The sequence below is a fragment of the Xenopus laevis genome, chromosome 2S, assembly GCF_017654675.1.
Source record: "Xenopus laevis strain J_2021 chromosome 2S, Xenopus_laevis_v10.1, whole genome shotgun sequence".
Classification (NCBI taxonomy): domain Eukaryota; kingdom Metazoa; phylum Chordata; class Amphibia; order Anura; family Pipidae; genus Xenopus; species Xenopus laevis.
In genome coordinates this window covers 27,710,535-27,729,135 of record NC_054374.1, presented here as the reverse complement: position 1 = coordinate 27,729,135, position 18,601 = coordinate 27,710,535, and the positions used below count along the sequence as shown (strand labels likewise).

Below are 18,601 nucleotides of genomic sequence, written 5' to 3'. Positions count from 1 at the left end.
CTTTCATTCAGCAACACACCCTGCTATAAATTCTCATAAAACTCTTTGGTTATTAAAGTAAACAGTGGGGCTTGAAAAAATAAATAAATAAATAACTGAATCCAAAATAAAGGAAATCCTAACAATAAAGAAGTTAAGTGAATAATATGAGCAGTGTTTCTCTTCTAAGAAGGTTTACTCTGTCAGTCAATTAATAGGTATGTAAAATTTGTGCATACTAATTCTAATTTGCATAATTATGATGCATTACATTAGCACCACATTAGCACCCAAACTACACCAGAGGAGCAGTGGAGTGTTTATAGTCAACATGATAAGGATTAATGTGCTCTGATTTACCCCTATATGAGACTCTACCCTGGCCCTGTTTACTGGTACAGAGCTGATTGGCAGGTTTGGGCGAATTTGACCAGTTTTGTTTCGGAAAAAAAACGCCGATGGCGAAATGATGCCGACGCCCATTAAAGTCTATGGGAGTCCAACATTTTTTTGATTTGCTTGAAAGAGCTTACAATCTAAAGGGTGAAAGGAGCATGGGGCACAGGGTGTGTATAACTCAGTTATTTATTATGGGAACCCCCTGTTCAAATTAAACCAACCTACAAGGGCCAATACATTCCTCGATACAGAGCTCCGCCCACTAGCTGCCCTCCTTCCCATGTCAAGTACAGATGGATTTGCCATTGGGTTTTCAACAGAAGCAGTGCAAAGCAGGTAGATGGAGCCTTGGCCACTAGAGAAAAGATACTGGCTCCATGAAACTGCTTTACATTGTCATCCCTGAGGTCACCCCATGATGTCATTAATTTACTTGCCCCCAGCTGGTTACTGTAAAGAGAGTAGCACAACAGAAGGAGAATGTCTTCCAAAGCACGGCATGGACCCTTTTATTTAAGGTGGGGTGATTCCTAATGATGACCATGTGGTGAAGCCCAGGAGTCACCCTAATAGGATCTTATCTATATATTACCCCCCCATCTCCCTGTATAACTGTTGTTTGATCCTTTACTGTTCTTCCCATGACCTTTTACCAACATGATATTGTAGTAAGGTTTCATGTGGCAATAATAAGGCAAATTTGCCCTGTGCAAAACCCAAAAACAGCATTTAAAAAAAATAATGGAAAGTATGAGGATGACATTTGGAGATTAATAATGAGTGTGTCCTATCACGTTCTGGCTAATGAGGGGCCCCAGATTCTCTGTTCATAAACAGCAGGTGGGGGCCAAGCTCGCGAGCAACAAAACAGCTTTAAAATAAGCAGAAAACATCCAAACTGCAATGATTTTGCTTGAACACAACTGCGTTTCCCTTAGAGACCTCATCAACATAACGAGAAGCTCGTGAACTCTCTGTGTTACCACCAAGCCCACCATGAGGCCCGGGGCACTGATTTTCTCCTTTATTTGCCCTTGGCTGTTGGGTGATGCTGGGAGTTGGGTCTCACTAATAAAGTTTCAGTTAAAGGGGACATTCACCTGAAATGATTTTCTCTTGGTAGGGACTGCTCTAACAGTACCGAAGCCGATTTATCTCCCACTCTGTTGCTCAAATCACTGCCTGGCCTGGTTACTAGGATAGGGATCCAGTCAACTATATACTGGAGATGTAAAAAACAAATGGTTCTGATGACCCCTCTAACAACAGCAACAGCCCTGCATGACTAGGGACATATGAGTTCCTTCTTTCTCAATCCCTGTCCCTTTAACTTGTGGGACATTGCTGGTGTTGGGAAGTCCTTCAAGCCACCCATGCTCAACCAGAAATGCGTTTAGTTCTCTGCCTGGCTACAATAGGCTGAAGTGGTATATGCACCAGGGTAATCAGAAGATAAAAGTCCAAGGCTGAGCCAATGGAAAGCAGTTGAGCCCCCTAATATTTTTTCTTGACCCAACTACTTTTAAAAATTAATTTTAGGACCCATTCTGTATATCTAACACCACAACGGAGAGGGTGAAACTGCGGAACAAGTTTCCTTGACTGAAACAAGTCAGAAACTTTATCTTGTTGCCAAGTTGCTCATAATGAGGAGCTGGATCAATAAAACTCAGTGGGTGGATCTAAAAGGAAAGTTCTATTGATTATTGACTTCCAGTCAATGGAAACACATTTAGTTTAGATTAACCGTTCAGCTCACGCAAAGAAACTGGTGAGAAGTAACGTCATATATTGACTGTGTTCACGTGTCTGTCTATGAATCTCTGTAAGTGAAGAATCTGGAGGGCTCCACTTTCTGTAGCAGTAGCAGCAGACATTGCACAGGGCTATGAAAAACTGAATCAGCATCTTTAATAGTAATGAGTACTGGGCAGAACAAAAGATCTTGGGACCATTGTACACAAGTTTAAGCCAGTCAACCCCTCTCTGCCATTGAAATATTACAATCCATTTTTCAGGAGTGCTCTCTTCTTTTAGGTATAATCAAAATATTAAGAATGAAGTTGCATAAAAAGTTATTCTTGGCTAATATAAAATAGCTGACATTTTTTGAAAACGGCACATTTTAGATCTGTGTGATCTTGTCTTGGCAGTTGCCCACTGTGAACTTCTTTGAAGAGCCTATTTAGTCCTTAGTAGCCATACTGAATGTATTGGTTGGAGGGGGGGGGGTGAGGGCAGTGTCCATATAGCTTTTGGCCATGCCTACAAACCTAAAGAAAGAGATATTGAAAGTCAGAGTTGTGCACCATTAGTATGGCACAAAACTCATGGGGGAAACCAGTTGATTTTGAGCCTTTACAATCTAAAGAACCTGCCCAACTACAGGGACCAGGAAGTGAACCTGAGAAGGTCAGGTTCTGGGAGCTCATTATCAAAGCATTTTGGCTTTTGCTGTGGGAATGTACTCACTATCAGGCGACGCGTGCTGATTGGTTGCTTGATGTCTGTTTGTGTTGAGTGGATAAGGCTGGGCACCGGAATTGAACAGCTACAAAGTTCTGGCAGGGACGGCCTGGCTTGGCACTGCCTCCTCTCGACTGACTAATCTCATTCTCCACAGACGCCTTCTGCTTTTCAGCTGTCCTGCGTTTCTTCCTGTGAACAGACAAAGGAACCTTTGAGGGGAGCAGACTGCCTGTTTGGGAAAAGGGATTTTTAGAATATGTTAAAGATAACTTCCATTTCTTTTTTTTTCTCGGACAAATGGACCATCACACAGAGAAGTGTATATTTTATCCATCAGCCACCGAGGAGAGAGGGACAAAAAAAAATCCAACCTTGGGTTGTGCATCCGAGTGGCTCATTAGCCTGTGCCGGGTGCAGCCGTAGGGCAGGGAGGCAGTCTATAAAAAGCTCTGCCTATTGTTTCTATAATAATTCCGTAAAGAAATAATTAGTGTTATTAGCGGGGTCTTAATTATTCAGCAGAGGAAGGCTGGGAAACTTGGGAAACTCACACTAAACGCTGGAACCGACACTGATGTCACATACAGTAATATTTGGCTATATTCCACTTTCTGTAAATGAAAGCTACTTTTCAAAGCAAATTCTATCAGAAATAACTACTGCTGCCTACTCCTTGTAACCTTAAGGGGGTCAGTTAAGAGACCCAAAATTCAGAATAAGGACATTTTCCCTTATGGTTTATTTTTTCATTTCCCATTATTCTGCAGTACTGTATGTATATAAATCCTGTTTTTCAGGATTTACATTTGCATCGTTCATCTATTTACACCATTGTAAATTATTTATATAAAATTGAAGATGTATGTTCAACTGAAAATTCTTATTTCCATTACAGAATTGGTGGATGTCTACGGGAGGCCAAACTATTTTTAAAAAAACATTATTTTGGCAACACCTAAAAAAAATATCTTGTTTCTCATCTAATGAAACATCTAGTCATGGGATCACCAAAATCAAAATTGCAGTGTTACATACATTTTTACAAATTCAACTGTTCCGACATACAAATACTAAATAATAGGAATGACCAAATTTGATTAACTTGAATTCAGATAATAGGAATAAATACATTTCATTTTTTATTTTAATCTTTCAATTTTTTGAAATCAATACATGAAAAATGTGTGGCTGAGTTTACATTTAAAAAAATATATAATGTTCCACTTTATTTTCTGTAATACAAATTTAATATTTTTATCATGTAAAAATGGTATGTATTAATACTGTGAAAAAGACATTCAATTAGATACCATTTAAAATCACAATTCCGGATTGTGTTTTTTTCACACTTTTTGACAAAATCACGGTGAAAAACATGACTTGGGTTTTTCAAACTCAAAATTTACGAGCTCTTTTAACCCAAAAATTAATACAAAAAGTCTTAAAAAAAACAAAATAATTGAACAGCTGAAATCTGAAATAGTTTGTGCTATTTTTTTTTTTAGTCAAATGTATATGTTGAACAGTTGAATTTGTAGAAATGAATGGAACAATGCAGTTTTGTTTTTCTGGTATGAGTTTTTCAAAAATATGCTAGTAATTGAGAAAAAAGTTTGAGTTTAATCACATTTTTTCTCCACAATCGAGATTAGAAACAAAGATTAGAAATGAATAAATGTACCTATTAGTTTAATGCTAATCACCATTGTAATATCCCTACTGAGTTTTATGATATCCCTACTTTATGTTTTATGGCTCCATAAGAGTCTGTAATGGATCCTTGTGAGAAATTTGGGATGTGACGACAGGTCTGTTGTTTTCTCTCTTCAGGAAAAAAAGAAGTGGCTTATTTATTAAGCCTCAAATTTTTCTGGTTGAGTTTTTAAGGGGGAAAAATCTAATTTTTAGAGGAAAAACCTCAAATTTTTAGAGGAAAAAAACATTTTTATAGGTTTATTATGCCCCTAAATTGCTAAAATACTGATAATATTTATAACCTGTAAAATCACGCAGAATTGAATGGCAGATGGTCATTTTACCTTTTGGATTCTTGATAATTTCAGCTATTTGCTCTTGTTTTCATTCGATAATCTGATAAATTTGAGTTTTTTTGGGGTGACAACTCGATAAATTCAAGTTTTCGGAGTGACAATTCTAAAGAGTCCCACGATTCAAATTGATTCTCGAATTTTCGCGCACCAATTATATTGAGAATAATTATTGGTAAATTAAGGGCATTGTTGTTTGTGAGCTTGATCAATTCTCTTTTTAATAAAGTGAGAAAAAATGTTGAGTTTTTGTTAATATACCCATTAAAGTGGAAAAAAATCAGAATTTTTAGAGGAAAACAAACAATTTTTTTTATGATTTATTATGCTCTGAAGCTGCTTAAAATCAGACTCTGAAAATACTCCAGTAAAAACCTGTTGAAGTCATGAAACAGTCAATGGAAGATATTCTCGATAGTTTTGGCTGTTTGACGCTGGTTTTCATTTGATAATCTGAATAATTTGTAATTTCTAGGGATGCAACGAATCCAGGATTCGGTTCGGGATTTGGCCAAGATTCGGCTTTTTTCAGCAGGATTCAGCTGAATCCTTGGGCCTGGCCGAACCAAATTTGAATCCTAATTTGCATATGCAAATTGTGGGGAGGGCGGGATTCCATGTGACTTTTTGTTACAAAACAAGGAAGTAAACCAAATTTTTTCCACTTTTTCTTTTCCCGCCCCAAATTTGCTTATTCATATTAGGATTCAGATTCGGTTTGGTATTTGGCCGAATCTTCCCTGATGGATTCGGGGATTCGGCCGAATCCAAAAATAGTGCATCCCTACTAATTTCCATTCAACAATCCAAAATTTTTGGAGGACAATTTGAAAAAGTAGCAACTTTTCCCTCACGTACAATTGTCGCTCGGAATTTTAAGTAAATTAAGCCAGATGGTGGTTGGGAATTGAATTTGTGAGGTTTTAGAGGTTTTTTTTCTACTTCAACTAAACAATGACAATAAAAAATGTAAATATAAAAACCATGATTGAATACAATGGTGAAAAAAATTTATAAAACTGAATTTGATTACAAGCTCAAAAAAACTCAAAAATAGCTTGAATTTTGCCTACTCTCATTGACTCCACATGAACTCACAAGCTTTTAGATGCTGATGTTTTATATATTCAAGTTTTTTGTCCTTAATAAATACCAAACATTCAAGTTTTTGAAAATATAATTTGAATTTGTGATTTTTTGTGCAAAAAAATGTGAATTGTGGCAAAAATTCAAATTCTAATCACCTCCTTAATGTTGTAAAGTGCTGTGTAAAGCCCTGGGGGAAATTGTGTCAGCAGAAGAGTAGGGATCTTATATACAGTATGTTATTCTCATAGAACACCACTAATGATAAACTTGGCTGCATATATTGATTTTCCCCCAGATGCCTGAGCTGTAGGGAGAACAAAGAGCCTTTTTATTGAGGGTCAAAGTGAAATCTAAATTTATTTTGCCGCATTTCAAAATTTTAAGAAAACAGAAGTGCCTGCCCAGTCGTTATACATTCTACAAAGAAACGAGAAGTTTTTGCTATTGGAAAGGAGATCCCAGGACTGGATACAATTACACTGACTTTGATGTTTCATTAGATGTTTTTAAGTCTTTGCCAAAATAAATCTTTTTAAAAAATAGTTGAGGCTTTTACTAATTATTTACTGGAAAAAAACACTTTTGTTTGAATGTACTTCTTAAATTTTATATAAATATACATGCAGGATTAATCCACAATGGTGGAAATATATAAGCAATGAAAATTTACAAATTCTTTGAAAAATAGGATTTATAGACAAAGAATAATGGGAAATCAAAACATATATTGAAAATGCCCTTATTCTAAATTTTTGGCTTCTTAACTGACCTTATGGTCACAAGGAATAGGCAGCAGCGCTAATTTCATTTTACGTATAGTTCATTCAATTGTGTGGAATCATCTTCAGGAGAAATTGTTGAAATAAAAATTTCAGTAATAAAACAAATTAACAAAATCCCATTACCATTAAAACACTTAATTTTGATTCTAAAATTGTGAATTTTTGGAATAACGCTCAAATTGTTGGAGATGAAACACTTTGGTTGAAATACAATTTTCTGATAGTCTCAGAGTGACCAATTTTGATTAATAAATAATGAGCCAAATCACTGAGCCTCTCCTGCTCCTATACAATGAAGGTTTAGACAGGGAAAGGACCACTGTTTGCTCCAAATTTTGTTTTGTGCATCATCTTTTTTATTCATCTTTTCACATCCCATTTTTTACACTTAGAAAATAAGGCCTGATACAGATATGAAATCCGTTATCCGGAAACTGGTTGTCCAGAAAGCTCAGAATTATGGAAAAGCCGTCTACCATAGACTCCATTTTATTCAAATAATCCAAATTTAAAAAAAAATTGAATTATTACTTTTTTCTCTGTAATAATAAAACAGTAGCTTGTACTTGATCCTAACCAATATATAATTAATCCTTATTGGAAGCAAAACCAGCCTATTGGGTTTATTTAATGTTTACAGGGTTTCCTAGTAGACCTAAGGCATGACGACCCAAGGTCCAAGATCCAGGTCCATAGCATTCTGGATAACAGGTCTCCTAACTGTATATCATTATTACTAGTTCCTGCCCCAGTGGAGCTTACAATCTAAGGTCCCACAGTTTTGAGCATTTTAGAGTAGGGAACTACAAATCTCTATAGGGGCTCATTCGTTATGGGTACAGCTCACAAGTGGCAAAGTGCGAAGTGGCACAAGGAAGTATGTGTTAAGTACACAGATGCCCCTTTAATCCATTTCCATTGTTTTGGCAACTTTACGCTTATATGACTGATATGTGTTAGCCACAACTCCCAGCACACACAGACAGATATTGTGTTGAAAGTTTTCCAAAATTCTTAACCCCAGAGTTAAAATCCTAGTGGAACAGGATAATTCCCAGTTGCACCTTAAGGGCCTGAATTCTCACTCCAGCCTGGATCAGTACAAAGCCTGGATCACAGCTTCAAAAACAGAGTTTTCAGTTAGAAATAATTACAGTAGAACCAGCAGAGAGTCCAAGAGTGAGAGCCAATGCCAAGACAAGGAGGAACGTCTGTTTGGGTGCTCGGCAGCTATTGGCAGCTCTACTCCCTTTCTCTGTGAAATTAAGATGTTTGTTCAAAAAAATAAAAATACATTTCCCAGTAGTAAGGGAAGATGTGTAAGTGTGAGTAAGAACACGGGGATGAGCACAAATAAAAGAATGCACTGCCATACTGAATCAAAATGGCGTCCTGGCATCTCCCCACAGATACTGGGATGGAGTTGGACGAGATAGTAGAAAGCTGGCTTGTAACAAACACCATCACATTTTTATATTTGCCTAAATTTGCTTGATAAAGGGATGGATCCTTTACTTTACTTTAGGGTTCACTGATCCATTTCTGTGCATTAGTCAGTGATATTGTCAGACTATTATATATAATATATATATACATACATAGGTCCATCTCAGCAACTGTACGCAATAAATGACATATACACCATGTTCCCAACAATGTGGATCTTTATTAAGAGAGTGAATGTCAAAATAAAATTAGCACTGAGCTTCACTGTGAAATTGCTGAGAATTATATAAAACTGAACTGTCCCCATAATATGATGAGCCCAGGTCAAGTTGGTCTATGGGAGACATCAGACTTTGCTCTACAAGGGGTTTTCTCAGACATGAGGTTGGAGTAAGCTGTGAGTTGCGGCCCACTAAGATTAGAAAGTGACACTCTACAGTGATTTTTTTACCTTGTTTCTCCTAATAATTTCTATTGACCACAACAAACTTCATATTGCATGGGGAATTTCTGAACATATGGACAAGGAACCTCCATGGTTATCAAACAAGTTATCCAGAGAAGAAGAAACCTTGATTGCTCATAAACATACAGGCCCACACTGTATTTATATTCCTGGTGAGGCTGGGGTAAAAGCGACTGGTTTGGGGTATAGAGGCACAACTTTGACATACTCCAAATCAGCCGGATTTGGCTTGCAGGTGGATTGTGTCTTTAAAGGGCAGGAAGATGGAGATACTGGAATGGTCTTTCTGTTCCCTGGACACAAATAATAAAGGACTCCCTTGCTCCTCAGTGCAATATTCCTTGCCCTTAAAAGGATTCTGTTGTGATTTTTATGGTTTATTTTTTATTTTTACATTGTTTATGTTGCAAATAATTCACTCCATTTAAAATTTTACTCTGGAACCAACAAATATATTTTCTGTAATATTGGTGTGGAGGCGCCTTTTCAGTGCTTTGTGTCTGATTCTGAGCTTTGAGAAGGAACCAGCGCTTCAGGTTGGAACTGCTTTGAGACAGCTGTTGTTTCTCCCCTTCTCATTGTATTTCACCATTACTGAAGTCATTCTCCCTAGCTCTGCCTAGTGGTAGACATGAAAATAGCACCCAAGCAGAAAAAAATGGGTTTTCCTGCTTGGATGCTATTCACTTTTAGCAAAGCAAACAAATCCTTCAGCGGAGGTGTCAGGGGGCTGCTATCTGGTTAGCTGCCCATTGTTCTGTTTATAGGCTGCTTATGGGCTGCTGGGGGGGGTGATATCAATGTAACTTGCATTGTAGCAGCAAAGAGTGACTGATGTCACATGGTTTGGGGGCACCTGGGAAATGGACATCATGTCTAGCCCCATGCCTAGGTCTCTAAGATAAAGAGATGGTGTATGGTGTCCTGATCCAAGTTTGTGCATAGCACTAATATCTTTACCATGTAGAGCATTGTATGAATATGAATTGAATGTTTATGTTGTCATTTTAGCCCACTAGGATATCAGGAAAACCCCCGGTGGTCCCTCTTGTTCCTAACCATTTGACCTGTTCTTGGTTATTCCTTATTTCTATATGGGGACAAAGAGGGTAAATATTTGGGTAAATATTTGGAAGGACAGATTATAGTATGTAAACAAAAGCGACTAGAAGAATATGGTGGAAGATGGTGACTGAGAATTTTTTGGGAGAGCCCCAAGCACGGCATCCCAGTCTGATACTCTGTTGGAACATGTGGGAGCTGAGGTGCCCTTCAAAAAATATGCTTTAAATTCAATGTAAAAATTAATTATTCCCGCTCCCCATCAAGCAAGGGCATTGTATGATTGTGAGCAATTGGTCACAAGAGAATCCCCTGCTGTTCTGTTAGATTGATGGCCACACAGAGGGCAAAAAGTCAAGTTACTGATGCAGGAGGCATCTCATATCGGTTAGCTGATCAGTTTCATTGCTGGGCGATAACGGGCTGATCCGATCATGGGCCCAGACTTTCAGCCTGATATCGATCAGGAAAGCTGGTCGGATGGCCCCACACACAGGTCAATAAACTGCCGACTTGGTCTGTCGGCAGCTTTAATCTGCCCGTGTATGGGGGCCTTAAGAAAGCACTTTCTGCAAAAGCAACTTGAGCTTCTGGTGTAAACAGCAGGGGGCACTCATGTTATAAATGAATGACACAAACAGTGTAAAACTGCTAATATCAGGAAAACGAAAATAATGATATAATTGATGTCAATTGCTAAAGTATTCGAGGGGCAGTCTGAGCAATTTGACATGGTGTGGTTTAGTGTGTATATGTCCCTTTTAAATCATTACAATTTAAAAATTTACACCTGGTGTATATCAACTTCTGTTCTTACTTCCTACTCCTGGTTAGACATTAAACAGTTCTTGGAAAATGCAGGTTAGCTCTGTATCATACACCTCAGGGACTGCTGGGACTTTAAGAAATACACCCCCCCAGGTATAAATAGAATGAGATATATGTAATGTATAATTGAACCAGGACAGAGATAAAGGAGGAGGAAATTTGGAAGCAATTTAGATATAGTTGGAAGACAAGCACGTTGAGATAAGGTTGTACTAAAAAAAAAAATCTAATTAGTCCATACATTTCTCATTGTTCTGAGTCTAATTGATGTTTATCGTGCGCTGCTCTGGGTTGGGGGGGGGGTCTGGCCTCATTTTTCAAGGACTTGAAGCTTTTAGAAGAGAAAACAGCATTGTGTGATGGCAGCAGCAGGTACCCGTGCTTAGGACAAAGGCTGGAGTTATTGCCGGGGCACCTATGAAACTGCAGGGTGGCTTTGGCCCTTATATACCCCTGACTGACACTATAGCTGCCAGTACCCACTTATAGCACTATGTGCGGGCAAGACATCATATTACTATGATAAAACTAAAGTTTTAAGAAGATAGCGGGACATATTTTTTATCCACAATATAGTGTTTTCAACCCCCAAAACACTGGGTACAGATGTGCCTGTAATTGTGGCCAATCCATTCAAATTAACACAAAATGGACACAATTGTGCTGAAATTGTTCTAAGTCTGGTTTGGTGTGACAGTGACATGTGCACCTGATTCTTTTGGCACATTTGTGATTCAGCAATTGGCACGTGCCCCTGTGGGAACCCTGGTGATACCGCTGGAATTGGAGGTGGTAGCGCCAGGGTTTTCACAGCAGCATGTGCCAATAGGCACAATAGCACTTGAACAGGAGGGAGGCCATACAGAAGATTTGAATTTGTATTTACAAAATAAGTCTAATTCAGGGGTTGAAAAAATGCACAACAAATTTGTAATTGAAATCTAAAGTCACATGATTTTAATCCTGAACCGAATCCAGGCTTCTGTTCATCCCTTCTTTTAGGGTTACAATCTTTAAATGTACATATATATATATGGACTGTTAAATATGAGATAAAGTAATTGTACATGTTTCCTGTTGAATCTGCTGATGCTGTTCTAGTACTATAGTCTTATGTATAAGGCTTCATGTTGAATCTGTTTTCTCTGCTACTTTATCTTACTGTGTTATGGCGTTTCCTTCCTGTTAAGCATTACAGCAATAACTCCTGCAGCTACTTGTCTGTGTGTTTCACTATATACCATGGACACAACATATACAGTATATAATAAATATATATAAATATATATATAACACCTCAATCCAACCTTATTGGTGTATGATAATACTTTGATCAAACTAGTTAACTATCTGCTTCTTCCCTGCTTGTTCTCAATGCATCTCCACTTCACCCCTGCTCTTTCCTCAGTCTCCTCCCTCTCCACTTCCTCCCCACTCCTTCCACAACGTCCATACCTTCTCCGCTTCCTCCCAACTCCTTCCACAATCTCCATACCCTTTTCGCTTCCTCCCAACTCCTTCCACAATGTCCATACCCTCTCCACTTCCTCCCCACTCCTTCCACAGTCTCCTCCCCACTCCTTCCACAATCTCTATACCCTCTCCACTACTTCCACAATCTCCCTACCCTCTCCACTTTCTCCCCACTACTTCCACAATCTCCATACCCTTTCAACTTCCCCCACTCCTTCCACAATCTCCATATCCTCTCCACTTCCTCCCCACTCTTTCCACAATTTCCATACCCCCTACACTTCCTCCACATTTCTTTTACAATAATTCAAAAACTAGAAAAAAGAAAACATGAAGACCAATTGAAAAGAAAAGCTGCTTAGAAAAAACCCATTCTATAACATACTAAAGGTCAACTTAAGGTTAACCACCCATTTAACAGAATTCTATGCAGATTGTCATCAGTCCCTGCACCAGTGTAGCTTACAATCTAAGGCCCTATAATATTGACATACCCTATCATAATGATATCATCAATTAACCTGCTTGAATGTGTGGGAGGAAATCCACCCAGACACACACAGAATAGTTCCTTGCAGATAATACTGAGGTCAGAATTGAACTCAGGACCCGTGCGCTGCATAAGTACTAAACCCTGGGCTACAGTGCCACTACATCAAACTGATTTTCATTTTAGGGAAGCTATTAATGACATACTGTCAGGCTATAGAATTCACAAGGGCATGGCCCCAGTGTTTTCCCTTTGCTTTAATAGCGACAATCCGGCATTGGATACAAACACTTACAGTAGTTTTATGGTGTCACTCTTCAGGCAAGTCACTCCAAGTCTCAGGTTTAGTGCAGACAATCATTTGGGAAGGGATAGGAAAGAAGCAGCATGGGAGCTGGAAAAAAAGAGAGAAAAATCTTTAGCCACATATTGTTCTGACAGGCTTGTCAGGCACTCTGGAGCCATATCCCCTATCTGCTCCTTCCCCACTGCATGATGTCACTGATCCTCCCATGCCCCATCCTGTGACATCACATATCCATCTGTCCCCCCTATGATGATGTCGATGAACCCTGCAGGTTGGAAAGGGGACACTTAGTGCTTGTGCTTGGCAGCTGTGCTCTCTGCCCGTGTGTCACTCTTTCCTTTGCATGTTATGAATACCAAGAGATGCTCATGTTCAGAACCAATGAATAATAAGGGATAAACCATTGGAATCACAAGAAATGTAACTTTAAATGCAAATATGGAATGAATGGATATTGGGAAGCTTATTGGGTATATTTTCTTACATAGGCAAAACGGTGGCTAAAAAAAAGAATGTAACGCACAAAGGGAAGATTTAAATGGCTGGACATAGACCTCTTTATAAAGAGCATGGCGGCCAGCAGAGGACAGTGGTACTGCAGTTATAGTGGAGCCAAGAGCTACAAGGAGACCAGTCTGGCCGAAGCATATTCATAGGCAATATGTTAAGGCTAAGCTAGAGTATTAATAATATATGTCACTTCATTTGCAAGATAAACCCCAAAAACATTCCCTGAGTATGGAGCTGGAACACAAGAGAAAAGCAGAGCTAATAACCAAGAGGCAGAACAATATGCAATGTATAATACAATTTATACGTATAATATTAACTTTATTTTACTTATATTACACACTAATATGTGTTAACGAGACCTTTTATTTTTTATAAATAAAGTTCTATGGCCCAATGATGAGGAGAAGACAATGAGAATCATTTATAAACATCTTTGCACCTGGACAGTTACACATGGCAACCAATCAGATGCTGCATTCATTGTTCTCCTTTCCACTGGCTGAAAAAAATCTAATCACTGACTGGTTGCCATGGGTTACTGCCCAGGGCAAATTTGCTCTGAGCCCCAGTATGGCAGCATTTGTTAAAATAAAGGGATAGATATAACTCATGAGCGGTGCAGAGGGATATAAGGCAGAAGACGTGACTCATGAGCAGTGCAGAGGGATTGAAGGCAGAAGACGTGACTCATGAACAGTGCAGAGGGATAGAAGGCAGAAGACGTGACTCATGAGCAGTGCAAAGGGTTAGAAGGCAGAAGATGTGACTCATGAGCAGTGCAGAGGGATAGAAGGCAGAAGATGTGACTCATGAGCAGTGCAGAGGGATAGAAGGCAGAAGATGTGACTCATGAGCAGTGCAGAGGGATAGAAGGCAGAAGACATGACTCATGAGCAGTGCAGAGGGATAGAAGGCAGAAGACGTGACTCATGAGCAGCGCAGAGGGATAGAAGGCAGAAGATGTGACTCATGAGCAGTGCAGAGGGATAGAAGGCAGAAGATGTGACTCATGAGCAGTGCAGAGGGATAGAAGGCAGAAGATGTGACTCATGAGCAGTGCAGACTGCAGAGCGATAGAAGGCAGAAGATGTGACTCATGAGCAGTGCAGAGGGATAGAAGGCAGACGATGTGACTCATGAACAGTGCAGAGCGATAGAAGGCAGAAGATGTGACTCATGAGCAGTGCAGATGTGACTCATGAGCAGTGCAGAGGGATAGAAGGCAGAAGATATGAATATATCTGCTATCAGTTACTGCCGAGGTGCAAATTTGCCCAGTGTTTATCAATGAGTCCCAGTGAGTGTAGGGACCAGGTTACTGCAGGTAAGACACACAAAACTATTTTGCTGTTTTTTATTTAATGGACATTAGCAAATTATTATAAGGTGATACTTAACCCTGACGAATGTACAAAAGCTACGTTAATCTTGATTGTCAGCTCTGTAGGTTCATTACATTCTTGTAAAAAAATCAAATGGCACACAAAGGGTTAAACCAGAACCAATTGTATAGTTGGATGTCGGATCCTGATGCTAAAATGCGAGTTTCCCAATATAAGTGCATTCACAGGGAAGCCTGAGAGGTGGCGGTGTGAATGCTGTAGACAAGGCTGGTTGGCTCGGTGCTTAATGACTGGTTTGAATTGGCTCATGGGGGTCCAGTGTCACAACCTGTCTCACGAGAGAGAGAGAGAGAGAGAGAGAGACGGCGGCCAACATGAGTGAGAATCTGTAACTTCTAGGCCAAGAATCTCTGAGAACTCCGACCCCTTCTGCAGTCTCTGAACTGGATTGTGTCTGCAGGTGCCTCATCTTACTATAAAGAGCCTGAATCCCAGCCCTGTTTCCCATACTGAGCACCCACAGGTCCCTACAGGACCCCTTGGAAAGGATGGGATAATGATAGCAAGGCATCGGCAGATAGGGGATCAGTCCTGCTCATACGCTCAAATGTACTGGGACACACGGACACACAGGATTGAGGGGGTACATTTTATACTACATAAAATCTGGGGTCCCAGATTTTTAAAAATATTGTGTAAATATCTACAACTAGAGACAAACAGAGCTTCCAGAAACACGTAATAGCCGAAACACTGTGATCTCTCTTTACTCATGCACCCTCAAACCTTGGGGATAATGATCTGTATCTCACACATATATTGGTATTGTACATCAGTCAGGAACCCAACTGGCCCTCCATACAAGTCATAATGGCCTGCTTCTCACATATATATATATATTGATACTATTTCCAGCAGTTCTATATACTAGTGCATACCTCCCAACATTTTGAGAAAAAAAAGAGGGATAAAAAAGCTGGCGCGTGTAGCGCTTTAAATCTTTTGACCACACACATTTATGCGACCACAGCCCCTAATTGCCATGTTAATTTTACAAAATTTGGCAGGTTATGAAAGTTTGAACATATTTCTGTGGTTTTTTCAGTTATTACAGTTTTGCTAATGAAGGTGAAATGCCTTTTAAGCTGTAAGTCTTAGTTTTCCCAAGAGACCTGTTATCTTATATTGTTACAATTACTTATTTGCTTATCTCGAAATTGTTACAAAAGTATCTTATCTGATGCTGTGTCTGTTCTGGGCTCTCTGCCAAAAGCCAATTAAGTTAGAAACTTAGTTGTTTTCTGGCTGTTCAGTTAAAAACAGGACTTTCCAGTACAAACGAGGAACTGCAGGTTGAGCTATCAAAAGAGGGACTGTCCCTCTAAAAACGGGACAGTTGGGAGGTATGTACCAAGGCCACTGTCTGCATTGTCCTCCCTCCCCTTTTTGATTATATAGAACAAGAAGTCCCCTATGTGGCATCATTTGGGTTTGCAGTGAAAGCTGTAGTTTTACAAGACCCAGAAAGGCCTGCATGCTGAACATGACCTTTAAAGACCGAAATAAAGACCGTTCCACTAGAGATGCAGCTCTAAGCAACAGCATCAAATATGTGTTTTTTATAAAGAAAATAAACTGAATTTTGATCTCCGAAATCCATTAAACAGACTTGTATCCAGAATTCTTGGCAGGAAGCGGCCTTAATGTTCTAATTACATTATTGTACCAACTGTCCCTAATTTATAGGCACTGTCCCTGTTTGTTCGGAACAAATTATTTTTTTCCATTTCAGAAACTCATAAAACAATTATATGACTAGACACAAGGTGGAACAAGAGGAGAGCGCAGGACAGAAATAGGAACGGTGGGGATGAGATGGAAGATTACAGCTGTCAAACCCACTCAGTAGCCTTGTGTTTGAGTGACAGGTCACTCAGAACCAGTAAAAGGCTCATGACTGAGTGGGTGGGTTGGGCATATGGCAATGCAGAGAGTCTGGGACCCCCCAACCGAGGAGGAGCAGCAGGGAGCTCAGAAGTCAGGATGGTCAACTTGCAGAACCCAATCTGAAATTCAACTACAAATGGGGAATAGAGTGCAACAGCAGATAACACACTATATAATCTACTTTTATGAAGCCAAGGGGGGATTCCCGAAAACCAAATTATCTGTATGTCCTGCCCTGAAACTGTCCCTGAAATGACTGAGTATTAGAGAGTGGGAATAACTGATTGATATATTGGCCATAAAAGATCTGCTCATCGGATGAGATAGGCAGATTTGCCCAATTAAGTCAACAAAAGCTAATCTGATTGTTTGGACCCTATCTCAACAATGTTCAAGATCAAAATAGGCCTTCTGAGAACCAGCTTTTATGAAGAGATGTCTGGTCAACACCCCACCCAGGTAACAGTGAAACAGGCCAATGAGATGCTGATCTGGCCTAGAGTGACCAAGATGACCACTCTTCAATGCAAATCAAGCGTGATCATCACAGGGGGCTTTAGTGTGTCCATAAGAAAACCAATAGGTGTGAGTTCCTCCAAAAAAATCATTCAAAAGTTTATAAAAATACAAAAATGTTTATTAGGACATAGTGAATGGAGGCCTAACGCGTTTCAGCTTTTAGGGGCACTTACACATAGGCTAATGAGCACACCTCTGTACATGACTTATATAGAGGTGGGATCAACCAAAACAACATTTTGTTTGATTGCATACAAACGTCCCACATAAAGCTTATTAAATACCCACATAAAACTATCAAAAAAGACATAAAAAAAACCAAAAAAACGTAAGATCTTTTCTGTTTGATCGGAGTGCCGTCCATCTTTTTGGCTTCTGAAGATTATTAAATACCCACATAAAACTATCAAAAAAGAAAAGATATAAATAAGAAAATATATATATAAGTATTATAAAAGGACAATATATATATATAAATATATATATGTGTGTGTGTGTTTGTCAAATTAAATAAAGGAAAAAAAGGAAAACTTTTCTGTGATTATACTTATACTATATATTTTAATTTCCAATTTTTTCATTGATTTGTTCATAGATTTATTTTGGTAATTCCCCCTTTTTTCCTTTATTCATTTTTTAATTTTTTGGAAGGACTCACACCTTTTTGTTTTCTTATGGATATGCACCCATGGACTGGGGTGAACTGTGAGTATATCCTCCTTCCCATATTTCAACTTGTTTATACACATTATCAACATCCTATTTATTGTGGTTGTGTTCACATTGGTCCCAGGCAACTACATTATTTTTCTCTAGCCTTTAGTGTGTCCACCTGGTCTTTTTTTTTAGTCCTTCTTCCTGCAACGAGGCACACTAGAAACTGTAATAAACAGACTTCTGAAATACCCAACTATAAGCAGATAATTAGCAATTGAGCAGTGGTCTCCTCTGTATCGGCTTCAATAAAGTTGACCTTTAAGAAGTAAAAAGAGAGAGAGACCATATTCATGTGGAGAGTTTATCAGAATTTACACTTATTTGAATGATCCCAGGTGTGTCTTGTTCATACACTTACACAGAGGAGCTTGGGAAAGTAGACGCATTGATTCCAATGAAATTATATCAGGAACTGCTGAAATTCAATGAATGAAACATTTGATAAACCAGCACAGTCCTTTTCCGCTTCTACCTCCCAATGCCCTAGGACCAGTGGAATTCGATGTACATTTGGCACCTAATAAACCCTCCCCCTTGGATTAATGAGGCTCTTCAGGTGTTTATTTACTGAACATGCAGCTATGGGCACTTCAATTAACTGCTCAGTGAGAAAGACTGCACTTAAGGCACAATCAATAAAATGAAGAGGATGATTATATAAATACACATCACAATATATGCAAATAAAAACAGAATACTATGGTGGCCTGCAGAACAGCACCCT

General features: G+C 39.0%; 1 protein-coding gene across 1 annotated transcript in view; it reads right to left on the bottom strand.

Moving 5' to 3' along the window:
• Positions 1-18,601, bottom strand: part of zbtb20.S (zinc finger and BTB domain containing 20 S homeolog) — a 423,947-nt gene that overhangs the window by 10,152 nt on the left and 395,194 nt on the right. Inside the window, exons 7-8 of the mRNA XM_041583507.1 lie at positions 12,827-12,925; positions 2,851-3,036 (exon numbers count right to left, since the gene is read on the bottom strand). The gene's annotated coding sequence lies outside the window, so the exon portion shown is untranslated. The remainder of the gene's footprint in view (positions 1-2,850; positions 3,037-12,826; positions 12,926-18,601) is intronic.